The sequence below is a fragment of the Parasteatoda tepidariorum genome, chromosome X2 (genome assembly GCF_043381705.1).
Source record: "Parasteatoda tepidariorum isolate YZ-2023 chromosome X2, CAS_Ptep_4.0, whole genome shotgun sequence".
NCBI lineage: Eukaryota > Metazoa > Arthropoda > Arachnida > Araneae > Theridiidae > Parasteatoda > Parasteatoda tepidariorum.
The window spans coordinates 10,096,865-10,121,193 of record NC_092215.1 but is presented as its reverse complement, the minus strand read 5'-3'; the positions used below and the strand labels follow the sequence as shown (position 1 = coordinate 10,121,193).

Sequence of the window (24,329 nt, the reverse complement as noted above, 5' to 3'; positions counted from 1 at the left end):
CTATTCATATTTCATTTTATAACATTCAAGCTGTGTGCACTGTAAGAATATGTTAATTATAAGAAAACAAAATCTTTGCTCGCATTTTATATCTAAAAAAAAAAAAAAAAACCATTCAAATATTTCTTTTAACCATACCTTTATAAGGATATGACGAATCTAAGAATACGTGATTATTACTATGAAATTAATCAGCACAAGGAAAAAAATAATGAAAAAAAAAGGAAAGAAAAAAGACGCGGAAAAAATACTACGCTGAAAAGGTTTACTTGCTATTGGATTAAGTAGAAAGAATTGGTTGTCATTTTTTTGACATTCAAAGAAACTTATTTTTTATTCATATTTTCTTAATTCAAAATAAGCAACTTTTTCTTGATTCGTCCTCTTTATCCAAATTGGTCAAGAATGAGGTGAAAGGCATCACCACACCTCCTCACAACCTCATTTCTTTGAAAGTGTTTCCTTTTAAGATTTAGGAAGTATTAATTGAAGAGAGTATCAATATATAGTTTGTCTGTGAGCTTTTTATATTAAACAAAATGCATGAACGTTATTTAAGGGGATTTGATTCCTTTTTTCAAATTTCTTTTCAAAAAATTGTTCTTTTTTATAAAGAATAAATTAATTGTATATGGTATTCGGAATATTCTACATCATGAATGCAAATTTTAAATAAATTATCACAACTATAGGAGTATTAAATTTAGCAAGAATGATAAAAATTAATTGGTAAAAATTTAATAGAAATGTAATATTTATTAGGAATTATTACGAAAGGATAGTTAAATTATTTATATAGGATTATTTTAATTGGATAATTAGATGCAAAATGAATGATTTTATTTTATTTTATAACCGTCGTTGAACAGCAGACCTAATTATGAGCTTACGATTACCAATATTCAATTTCATAGCCTTGTAATTTTGAACCCAAACCAGAAGACAAGGGAACTCCTAGATCAAGTATTGGGAGAAATTTGCCATCGTAGAGAATTTTTTTATGAAGCTAACTTGTATTTGTATAATAAAATTTTATATTAATGATTAAATATGAGAATTAAATATGAAAAAAACAGAGAAGATAAATTTTCTAATATTTAAATATGCTTTTTAAACATTAATTCAAATGTTATCTTGTGATTTAATTAAGTAAATTAACTAAGTATTTTTCGCATCTATTAGCTTTGTGATCTACACCGAATCATACTGTAGGAGGGTAATTAATTTTTGATATAGCTGATAATGCTTATTGAAGAAAATGAACACAGCTCAAAATGCTTATTTTAGAAAATGGACACAGCTCAAAATGTTTATTTAAGAAAATGGATGCAGTTCAAAATGCTTCTTTAAGAAAATGGACACAGCTCAAAACGCATCTTTAAGAAAATGAACACAGCTCAAAATACTTATTTAAGAAAATGGACACTGCTCAAAATGCTTATTTAAGAAAATGAACACTGCTCAAAATGCTTCGTTAAAAAATTATCAAAGCATTTGATTATATTTTCAAATTTCAGATATTGTTTCTTTTTCAAAGAATTAACCAATGAATCTAAATTATTTCGTAATGTTATGTCATCCATTTGAATAAAACAATTGGTAGATTTCATTTTAATTTAGTATCTCTTGAAAAGATATGAAAATCAACTGTTCTTTTTACAGTGCTGCCTTGGGTCCTATAAATTTATAATAGTGGTAGTGAATTTAGCTGTAGGAATTACAAATTTTAATTAACACTTTAACTTTTAGAGATCGGAATACTTAGAGATCACCTCACAAGTTACACCTGTAATGTATACAGCCAATCTGACATCGATGTTCAGGTTTTAGCACCGTAATACTCATTTTTAATATACGTATTTTAAGCTTAAGAAATTTCTCGGTACAAATGGTTAAATAACAATTTATTTAACTGTTTTTTTAGCATATTCAGTCAAATAACCATAAAAAGATGGCATTCAAACCGTTAATAGTGAGAAAAACCGTTTATCACTGCTTTCACCTAATACGACTAAACAACCGGAATTTTATCGCACCAACTAGGCCCACCTAGTGAAGCTACTTTGTTCCTTACAGCTGGGTAGATATTATAGCAAAAAGAGCTAATTTGTCGATCTCATGACCGACAAGAAGGGGGTTCGAATCCCTGCGATGACACCACTCTATTTCCTCCATTCCTTTACACACACGAGGCTCTCTCTAATTAATGACCCTGGACTATTAGAATAGGCTACTCTTATTCACATTTAGAAGGCAGCACCAAAAAGCAGCTTAACACAAAACATTCCAGCAACTCCCCCCTCTTACGATAGGTGAAGCAAGCATATAAATTAATAAACATTCCACTATTGTTCATTTGATAAAACGCAACTCAACCACAACCTAACTTAAATGCTTTTTACTTAACACCAATGCTAATTTCTATTTTACGTATTTGAAGCCATGCTCACCGACAGTATAAAGCTTCATGAAAAAATTCATATTAATACATAGTACAGTGATTCTCAATCAGGGGAAAATTTGATTGCTTCAATGGCGGATGAGTTCACGAACTTTTGGAATAGCCAATTATCTTACTATCAAAAATACAGAAATCAATTGTTTGTAGAATTTGTATAAAATACATATGATTTAAAATACATAAAATTTAAAATGGGTTGACTTAATTATAATATTATCTTATGGAAAAGTTCATAAATTCAAAAACAAAATCTCAAAAAAAAAAAAAAAAAAAAAAACTAATTAGTTTTGGAATTTGCGTTATGATTTTGTCGCTTAAAATATATATGATTTAAAATGGATACAATAATGTAGCTTAATATTGAAATATTTAAATATTATTTTGAAAAGCTCATCAACTTATTTACAAAAAAATTGCGTTATCATTTTGCCTCNTTGCGTTATGATTTTGTCGCTTAAATATATATGATTTAAAATGGATACAATAATGTAGCTTAATATTGAAATATTTAAATATTATTTTGAAAAGCTCATCAACTTATTTACAAAAAAATTGCGTTATCATTTTGCCCTTTAAAAAGTTATGATTTAAAATGTATCCAATTATGTAGTTTAAAATCTACTGATTTAATTTTACTGATTTAAATGCATCAGATAATCTTATGGACAGGGAACTGTCCTTGCATCAGAAAGGTACTGGGTTCGAATCCCGGGCAAGGCATGGATGTTCTTTCCTTCTCTGTACTATCTGTCTTCATTGTGGGTTGTTGTTGTTAATTTACGTCGCACTAGAGCTGCACAATGGGCTATTGGCGACGGTCTCCGAAACATCCCGGAGGATGATCCGAAGACATGCCATCACAATTTTGATCCTCTGCGGAGGGGATGGCACCCCCGCTTCGGTAGCCCGACGACCTGCGCGCGAAGTCGAGCACTTTACGGTAGCACAGTTTAACGAGGACCAATACCGCACACCCTCGGTCCCTACGCAGACTGATCCAAGTGGTCACCCACCCGCACACTGACCGTAGCCAGTGATGCTTGACTTCGGTGATCTGCTGGGAACCGTGTCTTAACGATCAGTCCANCTCCCCAGATGACGCATTCAAGCACTGCGATCGTGAATCGTCGAAAATACTTTTTTTTCTAATTTCCACGATGCGTTTTTTCAGAACTATGTTCAATATAGTTTCCAGTACATATACTTTTCCAAACTTAAAAGTTTTTATCTATTTTAAAATCAAGACAGAAACTAATGTATTTCCTTCAATCACAACGCTCGAATACACCATCTGGGAAGAAGACCGGTTCCATGTTTTTTTCCCTTTTCAGTTGAATATTAATGTACTACTACGATATTCTCCCATTTCTTAATATTTTTCGTATTTAATTGTTACAAATATTTTTTGAAATTTCCATGTCGCCTTCTTTTAGAACTATGCTTAATGCGGTTTTCAGTTCCATGTAGTTTCCTAACTTAAAAGATTTTAATCTTTTTGAAAATCAAGACAGAAACTAATGTACTCTCCGCACGTCGATGTTAAGGCAGGCGAAAAATACTGATTTTATTTCTGGTGCTGTCACCTTGTAACCATTATATAAAATGAATTTGAAAAAAAAAATAATATATAGGAAATCTGCTTTTAAAGTGGCTTGTATGTTAGATTTTTCTAACTTTTTTTGAGAAGACTATATGTGTAAAGATAGAAAGGATTTTTTTTTTCTAATTTAAAATTTTAAATTAATTCTTACTATCAGTAAAGTTTTAAAATGACTAATATGCAATTTAAATCATTGTAATACTTAGTACAATATTTTTTCCAACCGTATTATACGTATAGAGAAATGAATATAAAATTATATTCATTTTAATAAAATTCTAATTTTTAAAATTAAAACTTTTGTATGTGTCAATAGTAAACAAATAAACGATATTAAAATAACGATTTAATTATGAGTGTATATATATATATATATATATAGCGCAGTCATTATAATTCTATAGTTAAATAAAAATTTTTTTTATCTCCGCTTGATCTAAAAAGCGCCGCAATTTCATTTCTGTTTGTTTGAAAAATAGCTTAGACCTGGCGGTGCGAAATTTTAAGAAAACAAGAAAAGCGTATTTTAAACAGTTTTTTCTTTAAATTTAAAAAACATGTTTTTTTTGTAAAAAAAATAAGTCACGTGATTTGAACGTATGTTCTTATTTTGCCTTACAAGAAGCCTATTTTAGCATACTTTAATTCGAATATTATTTAAAAACTGATTTTTTTTCTCCGATTGAACAGAATTGCTCAAAATATGTTAAAATTTGGAAACAAGAGGAAAATCTTAACAAAAGAAATATATAAAACTCTGAAATTTTTTGATCTAAGCAGTGGCTTAGACTTATAAATCCAAACTATAGAAAATGATCGAGCATAAAAGTGTCGAACATGTTTGCTTTCCTTACTTTTCTTATATTTAAGCTAAAAAAATTTTCTTTTAAAAAAATCATGGGCTGTAATAGTGCTTAGTACAATTGCAATATATACAATGAATACAAAAAGAAAATGTTTATATACACATATGGTTATATACACACATTGAATAATAAAATTTTTCTTTAAAATCCTGAAAATACCCTGTACCTCTTAAAATAAATGCAGAAGTTCAAATTTTTTGTACAAAACATCACATTTTACCTAAAAATTATTTAATGCAATAAAATTACATTAGATATATATATATATGTAAATAGGCATTTTGCCTGTTTCATATTGGTCATGTAAACATAAATTAGTTAAAAAGTAAGTTTAAGAACAAAATTGCAAAAAATCGTAGACATTTCGTCAAATGCGTGATTAATAATTTAGTTCGAAAAATTTATTCAAATTAGTTATAAAAAAATAATTTTAAACGATTTCTCGTTGGAATAATTCAGCTAATAAATTGTTATAAAATGTAGATTTTGAACTCTTTGTTCAAAATGATCGAATTTCATAGTTTAAACTTTCACATTTAGCCTTTTAAAAAGCAACCATTAATGTTTCCAATTAACGAAAAAATATTTGAAGTAACCTTTCATAGTCAACAAGGCTCTGCGCCAGCGAAATGAATTAAATTTAGCCACGTAATTCGAAATAAAAATTGTTATTTTTGATAATTTATAAAATATTAATTACTTCGAAATAGACAAAAAAAAATTTATGCATTATTTAAAATAAACAAATAAAAAATAAATAAATAATACAAATAATATAAGCCCGATTGGGGAGTTACATTTCGGGTACTTTTTTGTTATAGAGATTTCAATTCAACCATATTACAATACAACAACAATACAGTTTAACATAAGGGTAATAACAATACGACTTCTGTTGCATTGTTACCACCTTCCTGCAACAGCTGGGGAAAAGAAGACCGTTAGACCACCTTTTTATTACAAATTAATAGGGGAATGATACGAGGGAGTTCGTTACAAATATCGGTATTACAAGCTGAGAGAATTTTTTCCGTTAAAAACGAAATTTATTTATAGTTAAAATTGTCTTTCTAACATTGAAAATAGTAGCCTTAAAATTTTTTTGTAATTTGGAGTGTGAAAAAAAAGTAATGTAAAACCGAAAATGCTAAACTATTTTCACATACTAAAAATTGTGCTTGATAGAAAAAGAAGAATTACTTTTCTTATATAATTTTATTTTCTTATTTACGAGAAGTAAATAAAAAAATTTAAAAAAATAATTTTTTTTTCTTCAATTTTTTGGTCATTAACTAAACAGTATTTTAATTTTTATTTATTTTTTTTCTTTTAACCAGGGATTCAACAGTTTAAATCAGCAATTTATTTCAATGCTTGAGTTTTTTCAAGAAAAAAAATATATTTAAAACTAGGAAAAAAAAAAGCAAACCCATAATGATTATAATGAGTTGTAAAGTTTTTAAAGGGATTTTGTTTAGTAAGAGCAAAAAAAGAAGAAAAAAAAACTCTTGCAATCTTTGCCAAAATAATTAGTAACTAAAAAATTTTTTTAACTAGTGTTCTCACTTTGACTGATTATTAACAAACAAACGAATAAAAAATATCCTTCAGCTTGAATTGTTATTTATTGACAGAATGCGTTTCAATGCAAGATAGTTTTTTAAAAACTGTTAAAAAAAAGCACTGTAAAACAAAATTAAATTTGCAAAAGAAAAAAAATGGCATCTGCTGAGCCAGTATAAAATTATTTAATACTGTTTCCAAAAAACTATTTAAATATTANCTTTGCCAAAACAATTAGTAACTAAAAAAATTTTTTTAACCAGTGTTCTCACTTTGACTGATTATTAACAAACAAACGAATAAAAAATATCCTTCAGCTTGAATTGTTATTTATTGACAGAATGCGTTTCAATGCAAGATAGTTTTTTAAAAACTGTTAAAAAAAAGCACTGTAAAACAAAATTAAATTTGCAAAAGAAAAAAAATGGCATCTGCTGAGCCAGTATAAAATTATTTAATACTGTTTCCAAAAAACTATTTAAATATTATTATTTAAAATCAGAAGCCCATTTTTTAAGGAGATAAGCACTGTTATTTTAACAAACAAACTCATTATTTAGCAAAGTAAAAAAAAATCTATAAAATAACTATATCAAAATTGTGGTCGTTGCGAATCGAAAGCAAAATTCGCATGACCAGTCAACGCCATCAGTCGAGCTAGGGTCACCTCATTAGGAGGCGAGCGCTCTGACCCCCGAGCAATGTCAGCTCCAACCCTTGATTGATTATAAAGAAAAATCTTTTAACTGTTTTGATCTTTGAAGTGTTACTTGTTGAAATCATATTTAAGTGCAAAAAAGTAAATTGAGTTAACATTATAAAAATATCTGCCAATTTATCTAACCGAAATATTTAATCAAAAGAGAGATAATAATCAGGTGGAGTATCGATTCGACAATAAGGTTGAATTGCAAATTTACTTATACGATGTTCAAAACCCTAAAATAATTTTTGAAAAGTAAGAACAAGTATAAAAATAATCGTAAAATGATTTCGAAAAAAGATGAAGTTATCTTGCGGTAAGCTTCTAGTGTAGCGAAACACTTAGAATGTTCTTTTACACAACTTGGTGTAAAGTAGCCGCCACCATGTTTGTTATTCAGCAACACTAAAATTTATATTTCAGTGAGATGTAATACTCATAATCAATTTAATTACTTTTACGATACAATGTAATGCAAGAATCATGAATTTAGGATGCACATGTACAATATTACGTAATAAAATTAGTTTCTCAATCAAGCATACACATAGAGAAAATTAATTTGAATTCGAACAAAATTGAAGTGAATAGAAGTTAAATATTATGAAATTATTTTATGCAATTGATAGATTTATGTAAATCTTCTAATGAAAAAATAAATATTTTTATTATACAACTAAAAACATACATGCCTTTTACAACAGTTTACATGATCAATTTGTCAAATCAATATAATACTTAGTCAAAGGAGCAAAATTAAAGGAATTTTTTCATATCATTTCAATTATTTAATTTTTTAAAAAAAATCTGAGACTATATTCATGGCAATTAATTTTTTTCCAAACTAAATTTTAATGTGTAATATTACTACATGTTTTCCATTATACCAATGCTTACTGTTGTCAACATTTTCCTTTAAAAAATTAACTTTTGCAAAAGTTAATTTTCTTCGATTTAAATTTGTAAACCTAATGTTACTATTAAGACCTCAATTTTAAGACGGCCAGAAGACAAAGCAAATTGTTTTTCATCCTAACTTCCAAAAATTGCTTTTATTCTATTAACTCAAATGCATTTGTGGAAAATGTTAGTTCCCAGGAACCATGTTCATTTAAAAGTTAGATGAGACACGAATTACTTCCCATACAACACGCCACAGCGAATTAAAAAGTGCCTCCTTTCAATTTAAAAGTTAATTATGGGAATTAAAATGAAATTTTGCTTTCCTGCGGTCATTTTTAAAGGTAAAACGGTCATTCACTCAAAAAATATCTTTTGGTGAAGTACTTCAAACTTGATGGAACAATAGAGCATATTTAACAAAAATAGGCGAAGTAAAGAAAAAAATAATTTCGCTTAGTTAATACAAGAATTTTACTATGGCAGTCGGCATTTAACAAAAACCTAAATTTATAGATTGTGATTTTTATTTAAATAAATAAATGTTAAAACAATTATGATAGATTTTAATTATTAGTCACCGGAAAATAAGACCGATTTTAAAAAATTTAGTAAGAGCACAAATACAAAATAATAATATATGCACTGAAAGACATGCGCATGATACAAGCAATAAAATAAAAGCAGTTTATAATCATGCGTGAAGTGTTCCCATTTGCTTAAAAAGTTATTGAAATATGACGAAATACGCGAAAAGTAAAATTAACAATAAGAGATCCTAACTCCTCCTCTGACCAAACTAATGGCACCAAATTATCCAGATTGCAACTATACCCCCCTCCCTTATTTTGAGGGTAAGAAATCTGAATCCGTGGAAAAGAAAAATATATTTACTGAGAAAAATTACGTTTTTGTGTCCGATATTGTTACTTAAAATATCGTCCGCATTAATTAACATAGTTAAGGCGAGGCTCTGGAACGAGTAAGATTGAGTCCTAGAAAGTGAAAATCCGATCATTAAATCAAAAGTTATCGGGGTGTTCCGTTTTTGTTTTCTTTTTTTGAATTGTATCTCGTAAAATTATTTCTGTTAGTGCTTCGTCGTTCATCTCGTTTGCCAATATTTCCGCAAGGTTTTCAATATAATTTAATAATACTCAGTGCAATAGCCGTTGTTACCCGTCAATTCCGGAAATAGCTTTTTCTTTCTTCTGTATTCTTATTAGACTGAATTAGTTCACAAAAATTTCAATTCATTATCATTACTGCTACGTTAAAAAACGGAATAGTTTGGACAGAGTAAATCTAAGACTGAAGAAATTCAATTTGTCTAAAAAAACTGCAATTCAATAAGTAAAATTGCTAAGTAAAACATGGAATAGTTAAGAATGAATAAAAATAAAACTGAAAAAATTCAATCAATCTAAAAAAGCTTTAATTTATAATGTTAAACTGCTGAGCACACATAAAGAAGAGTTTGAAATACATAAATCTAATGCTGATGAAATTCAATTAGTTCACAAAAATTTCAATGCCTTATATTTAACTTCTACGGAAAAATATGAAATAGTTTCAAATGAATAAATCTGAATTTAATTGGTTCACAAAAACTCAATCGCACTAGTAAGCAAAAAATTAAAAAATAGAGAAATAGAAGCTTAAGAAGAGTGATTGGCAGAATTCAATCAACAGATAGGAAACATTTTAAATATTAAGAGAGAAACTTTTTTTACATGTGTTTAATATTTTTACATTTGTTTACTTTAATTCACGCAAACTGTCAAACCATTGATATTTTGTTAAACTACAACAAACTATTGATATTATGTTATTTTGTTCGAAATAAAATTTTGAAATCGTTTAAGCATTTAATGGTCTCATATAGGACAAATTTTAGAATTTAATGTCTTAAATTTATTATAAGAGTAATTAAATGATGTTAAATTTCCTCTTGTAAAAAATGTCTGTAACATAATAAATTTTTATAAAAAGATGAAGTTGATATTCTAAATTTCCCGTAAATTATGAAATGAGACTTTGTAAAGGTGGATGAATGTAATGCCTAAGGTATATAAAATTTTAAACAAGTTTTAAAATTTAATTAATAAATTAAATCTAAACGAAAAGAAGAATATTAAATTTTGCAACATGTAAAGAACATTTAATTAAGTAACTTGTAAGGAATACTAAAATTTGTAGCTTGCAAATAATACGAAAAGAACTCTCTATCTCGTTAGATATTCAAGATATTTCGATAGTCTAATTTGAAAGAATATCAGACTGTTGAATGCCAATTAATTTATGACAAATTTCAGAATTTAATAAAAACTATTTTATGCTAATCGTTGAATTCCCGTCTAGAATAAGAATAGGAACTTCAAATTCTATAAAATATTACAAATGAAATTCATTTCTCACAATTCATATAAAAACTGAGTATTCGTGAAATTTTGAAGTTCTTTTTGAACCTAAGGCTACTGTGGACTCTTAATAAGTTTTTCTTAAAAAATAATGTTACATTGCTGTGACTTTCAGGGATTGTTTATATTTAGAGAGAGAGAACATAAAAAATATTATAATTTGATACATACTTCATGCTATAACATGAAAAATTCAAATTTTTTCCAAAAAAATTAATGATTTATTTTGAAATTTAAATAAGCTCCTCGCGCTAAATTTTTCCTTAAATTTAAAGATTATTTCTTAATTTCAACTTTATTCATATTTCTCTTCAAATTGTAGGGAAAAAATGTATACATTTTTCTACTAATTTCCATACAGAGATGGAAAAGCAAGTAAAAGAAAAAAACAAAGAAAGAACATGAAAATCGTACCTCTATGAACGTTTTGGAGCATTGAAATGACTATAAAATATGTTGCGGCAACTTACTTTGAAATTTTTTCTCTAAAATTTTATTTTTTTTACTGGTCTAGAGAGTGTGTCAAAAAAGTTTCATGGAAAAGTCGTCAAAATTACAGCGCATGAATCGATTTCAATTTCCAGTTCGATGCAAAATTTTTGTTTTGAGAAACACTCACAATAACAAGTTTTTGTAATAAGAAATCAAAATAACACTAATATTGTCAAATGTTTTACAAAATCTTTCGATTTTAATAATTATTATGCTTTTTTATATCATTTAATTAACATGAAATGGTCAAAATTGGAAAATCGATTTCTTTTTCGAGAGATCTTCACGAGTTCACTGTAGCCTTAATTGTGACTGTACTGTGTAAATATTAAATCATTCTAATAAGAAAATTTTTTAGAATTTAAGATGTGAAATCGAACTGAACGTTAAAAACTATTTGTTCAGCGAAGACTAATTTTTAGTCTTCGCTGAACAATAGTTTTAGTTTGCAAAAAAAGTTTCTTATTGAAAAAAAAAAGGAAATTGACATTTTATTTCGCGTTAATTGTCAAATTATTGGAAGTCTTTTTCGAGAGATCTTCACGAGTTCACTGTAGCCTTAATTGTGACTGTACTGTGCAAATATTAAATCATTCTAATAAGAAAATTTTTTAGAATTTAAGATGTGAAATCGAACTGAACGTTAAAAACTATTTGTTCAGCGAAGACTAATTTTTAATTTAGTTTTAGTTTGCAAAAAAAGTTTCTAATTGAAAAAAAAAGGAAATTGACATTTTATTTCGCGTTAATTGTCAAATTATTGGAAGTTTCATCGTCGAAGTGTATTGAATATATCGCGTAAATATTGATTCATAACATTCGAAATTTAATTTAGAAAATTTAATCTGTACTAGTTTAAGATGATACAGTTTTGTAACAAGTGAAGAATATTAATGCTATACTTATTTTTTTGTGAAAATAGAATTGAATTAGAAGAAATTTTCTATCAATTAAATGTCATTTCGTAACGAAACCTGAATGTCTCTTTTAAGACAAATTTCAGAATTTATTTAATAAAATAAATTATTTTGCATTAATCAAAAATATTGAATATCTATCTCAGTGAAGAATAGAATAGAATAATTAAATTTCACAAAATATTAAATAAGGAATTAATATTTAAATTCTAGCAAAAAGTTGAATTAAATATTGAAACACTGAACTTAATTGTGCTGTGAAAACATAAAATTATTTCCTTAAGAAATTTTTTAGAATTTCGTGTCTAAAATCGACCCAAAATTTCGTACCCAAATATCGATTAATTTTTAATTTGGTTTTAGTAAAATCAATTTTTATTAGGAAAAATGGAATTGATATTCTAATTTGAGTAATAGTCAAACTGATAGTTACTTCGTTAAAATGCGTTGATTGCATCGTACTAACATTGATACTTAAAATTTAAAATTTAATTTATAAAAATAAATCTGCTCAAGTTGAAGAAAATATATTTTTGTAACAAGTAAAAAATATAAATAGAAGCAGCAATATTTGTAGAAAATAAAATTGAATTTGAAAGAACTGTTAAAGTATTTCATAACGGAACCTGATTGCATTGAATGCCCTGTTTAAAACAAATTTCAGATTTTATTGTAAAAAAATGGTTATTTTTTTTAACATCAATTGAAAAATAGTGTATTTTTGTCTCAACAGGGAACAAACATAGAATAATCAATTTCAATAATATATAAAATATGGAATTTGTATTCGAATTCGAGCAATTTTTAGTTAATTTTGAATTTGATTTTAGCTTGAAAACACTGAATTTTAAGTTGTAGAAATTAACACATAAAACCATTTTTTACGTATTTTTAACTTTTTGTTAAAAAAATTAAGGTTGTGTCATAACATTGTAACGATGCAATATACAATATTGTCTGTTATATTGTCTTAATTCTTTTCAACTTTTTGATATAAAATGAAAATGTTAATATTTAGAAATAAAAGGAGATTCTAGATCAAATAGTTTCCTATTAAAAAGATAAAGGAATTGATATTTTTATTCGAGTAAGCTGTTGAAGTTAATTTTGTATTTGATTCTACTGTATTAACACTGAATTACGATAAATTGTTGAGTTTAATATGTCAAACCGATTATTCCCTACTATACTATTTATTTTCAGTCACTTCTTTTAGGAAAGTTAGATTTCATACATTTTTTACACATTGTCAGCAAATTGACAACGGATCAAATAACTATAATTTTATCATGTACAATATTGTGAGTAAAAATTCCGTAAAATGACCTCATTACGCTTCAGTTTAGAGCATAAAAAGGTTGTCAGCGATAAATAAAAATATATGGGATTCAAATATTTAGTTTTCAATTTAAAAAAATAAAATTGATATTCTAATTCGAACAAACTGTCGAATTTTTTCCCGAGCAGATTACCACGGACCACCGTTAATAATTTACACATTGTCAAAAAATTAACATAGGATCAAATAACTATTGTTTTACCATGTACAATATTGTGTGTAAAAATTCCGTAAACAGTACACATACCGTTTCAATTTAGAACATAAAAATGTTGTTAGCTATAAATAAAAATAGATATGGGATTTAAATAATTTAGTTTTCAATTTAAGAAAATAAAATTGATATTCTAATTCGTACAAACTGTCGAACTTTTTCCCGAGCAGATTACCACGGACCACCGTTAATAATTTACACATTGTCAAAAAATTAATATAGGATCAAATAATTATAGTTTTACCATGTACAATATTGTGCGCAAAAATTCCGTAAATAGCACACATACCGTTTCAATTTAGAACATAAAAATGTTGTTAGCCATAAATAAAAATATATGGGATTTAGATAATTTAGTTTTCAATTTAAAAAAAATAAAATTGATATTCTAATTCGAACAAACTGTCGAACTTTTTCCCGAGCTGATTACCACGGACCACCGTTAATAAGAGGTGATTCGAACAAAAAAAGAAGACAAAGGTTATCTAAGTAAGATAAGTAAAAAGCTTTTACCTTTTCAAAAAGATATCCAGTTTATTGCAAAGGATCCTAATTAAGAATATCTTGAAGAAATCGATGAAAGTTTTAACTGAGCCATGTTGTTACCTTGCGCCGGTGTGGCGCCGCATTCCTTGTACTTTAAGCACAGCACTGGTTGGCATGTTCTTCTCTCATTCACTTGAGAGAGAACTTTGAGAACATCGGCATATGTTACTTACTCAATAACTGTAGCGGCCTTCCCTCTTTACAACCCTCCTCACTCTTCACCCCCTTTTCTTTCTCTCACTGTGTTGATTTTAGGGGCCGTATACAAACGCATTCACGATTTATTTTATTTAGAAATTTATTTTACCAGAAGTTAGAGCGTGTTATACATAGCATATTTAGAACTAAATAAGGACTTTTTCGGGGGGGGGGGNGGGGGGGGGGGGACTTTTTTTTGTTTTATCTTCATTTTATTTCATTGACGAAGAATAGATAAACTTAACTAACATATTATATTAGATTAAATGTAATTTAGAGTAAGAAGTGCAAGTATGATTTTTTTTACATTATTTTCAATATTGTTTAAAAATATTTATTTTATGGTAGTCATTGCTTGCAGAATGTTTAACTGTTAAAGTGTTCATGATATATATATATATATATCTATATATATATATCTTGTTTTGCAGATTAAAAATCTGTTTTTTTGCGAAAATAAATTTGTCGATTTTTAGGAAAATTGAGCTTTATATGAATATAGCTCAATGAAGACAAAAAGGATTATAAAAAAATGAGAGAAAAACTAAGCAAATTAATAAGTTTTATTCTTTTTTATTATGTTAACTGTACCATACTATGTTAGAACATAAACACTGTGTAAAAATGTTTTTTGTTACCATATTACACTTCGAGTACAATATAAAAAAAATATTAATTTGTTTTCATCACTTTTTTCTGTTGTTGATTCCTTTTTAAGTAACGATTCATTAATTGGACTGAAATCGTAAAATGAAAACTTCAAACATACATGATTAATTAGTTATAATATTTAGAATTGTAGTTTTAAGATTTAAAATTAAATTAAAATAAAGTTAGTGAAAAATGTCTAGAAGCATAATAAGAAAAAACATTGTAATGTATGTAAAAATATTACTCAAAGACATATTAGGAAAATTATTTAAATTACAGTTCATCGCAAATTTCTTTAGTCACATTTGAATGTTTTTTGAATCTATATTTAACAGAACTATTGAAAAAGCAAATAAAACTACAAAAACAAATAAATTCACCTCATTTGAAAAGTTTATTAAAAACAACATGAGCATGTATTTAGTGTACAGTTTGTAATAGTTTTCTAGTTACTGAATATTCACTATGCAATTTCTTTATCATAAAATCTGATATTGATATCTAGCTCTTTTAAGTAATCGTTTTGTACAATTTCAAATTTTGGTACAAATGTATTTTTTAAAATTTATTTCTGTAACTGTTATGTTATACTATGAAATGCAATTTTAGCTAAAATACCTTTTACTCTAATCGTACATAAGAAGTAGATATGTATAATTTGAAATGAGCATTTACTTATTTTACTAGGGCTCGGTGAAATACTTTCCTGGAATTTGGTAAAATAATTTTCTGGGATTCAGTAGAATATTTTCCTGGGATTTGGTGGAATTTTTTCCTAGGATTCGGTGAAAATTTTATTTAAGTATTTGTCGGATTCTAAAATTTTAGTAAACAACTCCATAGCTCCGGTAAAAATATGCCATCTTATTAAACAAGAGATATCACTAAAATTTTGGAAAGCACGCAGAAATATTTGTAGCATTTTTTGATGTTTCACGAGTCAACTCATAATTGATAATCAATGAACAATTTATTGCCATAATGGCTCGTACCACTGAAGCTCTTAAATAGGCTTTTATGGCGTTAGAACAGAATGCGAAAGTAATTAATTTACTAGTTAGTGAAAAAAGGACCAAATATAAGTCAAGTTAAAATTAAGATCTTTAACTCAGTCTACTGGAAATTGAAAACTACAAGTGTATAAAAGTGGATAGTTTCACTTATTTATAAGAAGAATTTAACAAGAACAATGATCTAACCTCAAAAATACATAAACGGATAGCAAATGCAAACAGATGTTTTTACAGCCTCAAACCAGTCCATTTTTCTAAAATTAAAAACTAAATTTTCTATTGTCTAAAAACACTTATGAGATCTGTTTTATTATATGTATCTGAATCATGAGCCTCAAGAGGCGAGAGAGCGTTGACAAGAGCGTTGAGAGGCGAGAGAGCGTTGACAAGAGCGTTGAGAGGCGAGAGAGCGAAACTCAAGTGAATAGCTTATGGCAAAATTAAGAATTAAGGAGCGTGACTCTGTGATCCAAAGGATAAAAGGGATTGGACGTCTGAATCGAAGGAAAATCGAAATTGTCGAAAGCTATTTTTTGTCAAGCCCATAGGAACTAAACAAAGAGTCAGACCAGATTTCACTTCAGATGGATCGGCTGTCTCGAAAAAGATTATATGGATATTCTGAAGAAAAAAAAAGGGGTACAGTCACCAAAATCCTGGAAAACAACTTCTGGAGAAAGACAGGGCTCACCCAGAGTTGTTGTTCCATTGAAGAAGAAGAATAAGAATGGGGAAATTGCTATAAAAGATTAAAAATGAAAAAAAAATAATAACACTAATTTTATAATCTTATTCTATGTGTAACGAAAGAAAAAATATTATTAACTGATTTTCTTTTATTTTAAAATATTCTCAAAACTGTTACAAATGATCTCTGAAATCATAAAAAACGAACAGAAAAATACTTCAGAAATGCTATAATCATAAGTAATTGTCTAATTTCAAATGATTTTTTTAAAAATGTTTCTATAATTGCTTAATTTTTATTATATATTCTCGGATATCTTAATTTTAATTACTTAATATTCTCGAATTTCTTAATTTTTATTATTATTCAATATTCTTGGATCTCATAATTTTTATTATTCAATATTCTCGGATCTCTTAGTTTTTATTATTCAATATTCTCGGATTTCTTAATTTTTAGTATTCAATATTCTTGGATCGCTTAATTTTTATTATTCAATATTCTCGGATCTCTTAATTTTTATTATTCAATATTCTCGGATTTCTTAATTTTCATTATTCAATATTCTCGGATCTCCTAACTTTAATTATTTATTATTTCCGATTTTTTTACAAAAAGCTTTAGAAATAATAAATATCAAATTAGAAGGGACAAAAATGTTTAACGAGGAAATTCAATAAACATAGTCACTAAGAGCATTCGTTCCAGATGTAAGGAAAGGAAACGTTTAATCAATTAATTTTTTTAAATTTTTTTTCTTCTCAGAACTGTTATAAATGATCTTCGAATTAAAACAAACGCATTGTAAAATGCTGAAAAGTTTGAAAAGATAATGTAATAAGCATAGTTCTTATTATACATGCAAAAGAAAGAAATATTTCATTAAGTTAAGAACTCTTCTTTCCATTAGTAACTGAGCCACTTAACAACATTTAATGATATTTAATGATCATTCTGAGTGTAGAGATAATGATGATTGTGAATCTTTGATTTAGTAGCAATAAAATAAACCAACTTGACTAACGAAAAATAAAAAATTTGTAATGACATTTCGACTATTTTTTGACCGAAATTTTGAAATATGACGTAATAATACCTTCAATCTGTAATCTAGCTTCATAAAATATTTATGAAGGGTGATTTGCTCTTTAACTGTAATTGATGCAAAGACATGTTGCATAGCCATTAATCTTAATTATCAATACAAATTAAATGTTTTTCAACTATCGATTAAATGGTTTTTCGTCAATGACTATGACACACTTAAGATCTTGAATTATTCTAATGTGTCGTAAAACGTTACAAGATATTTTTTTTTGAACTTACCTGACATCAAACTTAGTGGAGAACGCGTATTTTCAGCAAATAATATGCTATTTCCAAAGCATTAAACTTTCAGATTTCGCCCACCTTCTCCCCGTGGAAAGAGCGTTGTTTGGTGCATATTATGAATTTACGAAAAAATTTGTTTCTTTAAAAAAAATCCTTCATAGCTTACAGTATTGCATCTGTACAATCGACGCTCGACATGACAACTCCTTTGGCTCAAACGCCAACACATATTATAACATGACGTCACTGTATAGTGAATACACTGAAATTATAGAAAATATTTAAATATAACTCACGAACTTATTTTGACAGAAACATTGTTCTTATAACCACTTCTTTCAACATTATTAATTTCTGTTCTAAGCATTATGGTGTTACGCTGATTACAAGTTGGCATTTTAGGTAAACTATGTAAGTCTAGAGAACTGTAAAGTCTAAGCAAAATGAAACTAAAAAGAATAAGAATACCTCATGTTTCAACTCAAGTTAACCACCCTTTATAACAATTCATATAAAGAGCTAACACAGTTTTCAAATAAATAAAAATATGATTGATGAATTTATTGAATTTTCCTTAAGAAGTACATGAATGCATATGAAATACTCCAATTTTTCAACGAAGATGCAATATGCACTTCTACTTCTCAATTATGAAAAGTAATCGATATATCGTCATTTATTTGACTAAAAAATTAGGTTGCTTTTTTGGAATAAGCTGTTCGGTTGTTTTAATGAAGGTTACATTGCATTGCGTCAATAAAATTCATGACTTCATGTTTCGGTCGCTATAATGAAAGGGTGGCAGTAATGAGGTAGTACAAATGAGTGTAGATTGTTTACGCCATAGGCTAATTAAAAGATATAATTTTTCATTATTATTTTGCAATGTACTAGACTCATCGGAAAATCTCCAGTGTTTTCTATTTAGCCTGATATTTTTTAAGCTTATTACAATCAGCCCATATGCCTTTTGGCTAATTAAAAAAATGCGCAAAAATTTATGGAATCAGCCTAAATTTTCTTAGACTTCTAGAAGTGAGCCTTGTATTAATTTCGCCACTATGAATTGACTGATATTCAACATCTAATCAGTCTGATTCAGTATAGTGAATCAAACTGATTAGACAATGAGTGATCTGCTTTCTAATTAGCATAAAGTATCTGGGTTCATTAAAAATTGCCCGAAATGAATCAAGATGATTGAGGAATTGAAGATGTACTGTCTTGTCTTTTTAAAAGAATCTGGTCTCATTACAATTAGCCTAAAAAGTGTTAGGCCGATTAGAAAACACCGACGTATTCATTTAGCCTGGCGCGTTGTAATCTGACGAAGCTACTTAACAAACGCCATATTTTCTAATTAGACTACAAAATACCCACTGGAGTATATAGAGAAATGTCGGAAGGTATGTTGTTATTAAAATTTGGTGTTAATTACGTGTTGCTGGTGTAGCATTTAATTAAAATCAATCACGCAACAGAAATAAGCCACACCTACACCTAATAAATATGTTATAAATAGAATACTCAGTAATTTATTTTTATGTTTATTTTCAACTAACTCCATTAACTGATTTTGAATATCAAATGAGACTGCTTTCAATTAAATCTGACTTCCTGTTAAAACATAATTATCCAATTTTTAATTACGGGCGTGACATCATAATTAAAATAAATTAAAAGTGCTTTAATTTATTTAAAAAAACACTTCTTTCTCAGCAGACACACAGATAGTATAATATGTTATATGTAATATGTTATGTAATTAAACAGGTTAAAGAACAGTTGCATATAGTATCATGGAATTTAAAGATATTACAATTAGCTCCTTTTGGTAGAAAACCGAAAATTTTACCTATTTTTTACAAATGGGACTTCGGAGCTGGAATAGCAAAGCTCCAACATGAATGCATGCAGAGATCTCCAGAAGAAGTCCTGTAATGCATTCATATTTCTTTTGTTCGATTTCAGTTAACTTCTCTTGTTCGATTTAATTATAAATTCTCTATTTTTTTGTAAATACATCCAATTGATAGCTTATATATGAAATACGAAACCATTGATTTTTATTAAACTATTGGCAAAAAAATGGACGTTATCAAGATGGATGAAGATACTTCTAGACCTTTTAGTACTCGAAGAAAAGGCAGCCCAAATTTAGAATACTTAGATGGCTTGGATCTATTGTTACTGCAGACTAAAAACTGGAAAACAATTGCTGATAGAAGATTAATCTAGAAGAATTTCTTAGGGCTGTCGAACCAATGAAGAAGAATTAAATGATTTACACCTTCAGTCCAAACATGTTGTAAACTTTATTATTTAAAATAAGTCTTGCTGATTTTGCATTTTACTTCAACTTTGCACTTTTTTTGACTAAGACATATCGTCATATTAAAGTTTATATATTCATTGAAGTAGGAACTATATGTACGTAATTTAGATTCAAAATATTTTTGTGGTAAAAAAGGGAAACAAGAAAAATCTCGCGACCTGTCTCGTGAGTGTTTAAATAAGTCTTTATCATATTCGACTCATTTCTTATCATTTAAACTTTTCGTAACTTTACTATTTAAAATAATTTTTGAGGGTTTTGGATCCAATACCTGTTATGCGGACATATTGTAACTTTATTATTCAAATTGATTTTATTTTCAACTTAGTCTCTGTATGCAAAACTATTGTCTCTAAACAAATTTAAGTAAGTGTTAATAATTATGGACTAATTCCATATTGTCTATATTAGCAGTCACCAACGTTTTGATCCTACGGACCACCAAGCAGCGAATATTTAATCTCGCGGACCACCTCATACTTTATTTAATAATTACAATAAAAAGAATAGCATTCAATCAATGTTACTTAACATCAGTGGGGAAATGGGAAATTTGACTGATGTAGCAATAAGATAGAAATCCTCCTTCGTTAATAGTTCTTTCGCGGACCACCGTTTGGCGACCGCAGGTCTAGACCATAGGTTCCTAATCACCGCCTACGTAGTAATTCAAAAAATTTCCGATACTCCCTTAAAAAAAAAGAAAAAAAAATGAATACGAATTAAAGTGAATAAATAATTTATTTCTTTGACCTATTTAAAGTATTCTAAGGTTTTTGCTATGAGACACTTCTAACATTAAACCATGCTTTTAAGTTATTGAAAATGCTCATAATGACTAATATATTTATATTGGAAACGTTTTTTTATAAACTAATTTTGAAGAGATGAATTTATCATCATTTACAGTTTTGTTTAAAATTTTTACTAAATGCTTTTTTGTTCTTATACGTTATAAAAGGTTTGAAAAAGGTTGTGCTGTTTATGATTGTTATCAGGTTAACCTGCAATTTATCAGACTTTTTATTTGTTAAGTTAATAGTGAGTGAAGCATATTATTTTAAAATCAAATCTTAAAAGTATATATTATAAGTTAGCAACAGGATGTTTAAAGTTAAATATATTTTGATACAATCCCTTTGAAGTATTAAACAACGGAGTTAAGACTTAATTTTCACGTGGAAAAAGGCATGTCTGATTGATTTAAAGTATATATATTTAATGACTTACAGAATATGAAGAATATCAGCTTTTTTCATGAAATAAAGAGGAACTGTAGAGGCACTAAAGTTACACGGAGAAAAAATTCTTGTAAAATTACCGTTCCGTATAGGAAAAACATTCCTGAAAAACAAAACCTTATTTTTTTATATTTTATTAATAAAAAGTTTTCTTTTAATCGGGAATGTTATTTTCTTCCTCTTTCGTTTTTATTTTAATGAAAACTAAATTTCGGCTTGCTCATTTTTAATTTATGCATGCACTAGAATTAAATTAAGAACTAGACAGGATGCTGCTTCAGAGAATTCAACTGCCTTACCTAAAGCTCATTTTTGAAATTAATATCAGCAAAACCACACGATCAAAAAAAAAAAATTCATTCTTCATTAATTCGCAAAATATTTTCAAAATAATTAATAAAATTTAGGTGCACAAAATTCAAATTAAGAACTAGACTGGATGCTGCTCCAGAGAATTCAATTGTCTGACATAAAACCCATTTTTGAAATTAATATAGGCAAAACCACATGATGAAAAAAAATTCATTTTTCATTTATTCACTAAATATTTTCACAATAATTATTAAAATTTAGATCATTACATATTTTAACATTACATCATTACCATTACATCATTACATATTTTAAAACAATTTATAGTCTTTCGATAATAAATATGTTCACAATTGCTAATGAAACTTATTCATTAAAACTCGGGGTTCCGCCGAAAGAAAGTTGATCATTAAGAGTTCCACAGCCGAAAAAAATTAGGGACCGCTATTTTAGACATATAAACATATAATAAGTGTTTATTTATTAGAGTGTTAATAATATAAATTTAATATTTTTATTTATTAAATAAAAAACAGTACATATTTAAGATTTAAAAATTAATCAACAAAGCTAAAAAAAAGCCTAAATAATTTAAAATATTTATCATTCATTTTGGATAAGGCGTATGACAGAAAACAAACTTCTATTTACCATTGTAAGACCATTAACCGAGGAGAATCTTTTTTTTTATCAAGTTTTTTTCGATAATAATTCTACACAGTTTAGTGTCAAAGATCTGATAAAATAAATTACAGGAAAAAATATTTTTTATTACTAACGATTAAGGAACAGGCACTTTCAAGCAAGACCGTAGCAATTAACTCATTTATCAATATCGAAACAATTGTCAAATTTCCGGTATTATTCTTCAACAAATGGATACTTTGATTTCAGAAGATATCTTTCATCTTTTTTTCCACTTTATGTTCATTAATTTTGATTTGGAGACTTTTTGTTTTGAATTTATGGCTTTTCTGTATTTATCAGAATAGTCATTTTAGTCACATTTAGTTAAATAGTGCGTGGAGTCCCTCCGCGCGGAGGAAGTGAAACTTCGTAATGTGGAAATGAAAATAGGAAGGGGTAGAAATTGATTTTTAGTGAAATCATATTGTTTCTTTAAGACAAACTTAATTAACATTGCTTGCAATTCACAATTGATCGCATCTTTTAATTACCATTTTCGAGTGGAGAAATATCCAAATCTATAACATTTACAATATGATTATGATAACTAAAGTAAGATAAGTTCACCAGATCAATTGTGCTTGTTTGGGAAGAGGATAAAAATGTGACGAGCAAATAACGACTACAGCCATCGACAGTTTTCGATAAAATGTGATAATTTTAATTTTTAAACATACACAACTAACGTTCAAATACATATAACAGTCAGAAACAATTTTTAAAAAAAAATTATTCTGAGCACGATCGCCAAGTTGAAAGCATGTGGTAACGTGTTTAAGTGACTTACATTTAAGGCAAAACTATCATGCTAACTATATTATATCATCTTGCTGAAAAGAACTATTTGTGCTTTAGAATGGACAAGTAACTAAAATACATTAAATGTTATTAATAACTTTTTCAAAGATCTCCAATTTGGCGAGATTTTCCCCCTAGAAGATAATTATCAAAATCAAAGAATAAATCTCAAATATTCGTGATGCCAAATAATGAAGCGTTAGAGCAACTTTAATTGCTAAAAAAGTAGACCTCAGCCGCTTTTTATTTTCATGTAGCTATGGCTTTTTTTTTTATTGTCGTTTTGCACCATTTTCAAAATTAGTATAGATGGCGCTGGATAACGATAGGCTAAACCTGACTTAACACTATTGAGCACTCATTAACTATTGAATACTCATAGAAGAAATAAAAAATAACATATTATTCCATGGTGGCTTAGGGGATAGAGCGATCGCCTCTCAATTAGGTGAACTGGGTTCGAATCCCAGCTATAATTGGTGGATTCGAATTTCGCACCCGGCTCGCCCCGACCACAGTGCTGACATAAAATATCTTCTGTGATAGAAGGAACATAGGTTAGAGTTCCCTTGCCGTTAGGCTGACCGTGGAAGGTTTTCGTGATTTTCCTCTCCTTGTAACCAAATGCGGGTTAGTTCTATCAAAAAGGCCTCCGCAAATTTCTCCCAATACTTGTTCCAGGACTTCCCCTTGGATTTCTTCTGGATTGGGTCCAGAATTACAAGGCTACGGAGTTGAGCATTTTTAGTCGTAAACCCTAAATAGCCGGCCAGGTGCCCGAGCGGTTAGCGTGCCTGACTGCAAAGGCAATGGCTGAGAGTTCGAATCCCGATCAGGGCATGGGCGTTTCTCTCTGTGTGTTGTTCTATTTTTGTTTGATATTTTCGTTTAAATTTTTACAGCTAGTGCGCAGTAAATAAAATTTATTATTATTATTTTCTTTATTAATCTCTCTTTTTTTGAATTATTTTTTGTCTCTTAATTGTGTTATATATCTATATCTATCTATCTATCTATCTATCTATCTATCTATCTATCTATCTATCTATCTAT

General features: G+C 28.0%; 1 protein-coding gene across 2 annotated transcripts in view; it reads right to left on the bottom strand.

Annotated features, from left to right (window-relative positions):
- Positions 1–24,329, bottom strand: part of LOC107439957 (F-box and leucine-rich repeat protein 7) — a 153,693-nt gene that overhangs the window by 60,883 nt on the left and 68,481 nt on the right. Inside the window, exon 1 of one of the 2 annotated variants that reach the window (XM_016053089.3) lies at positions 13,989–14,229. The exons of the other annotated variant lie outside the window; for it this stretch is intronic. The gene's annotated coding sequence lies outside the window, so the exon portion shown is untranslated. Of the gene's footprint in view, positions 1–13,988; positions 14,230–24,329 lie in introns of those variants that run through there. 2 annotated transcript variants of the gene reach the window in all.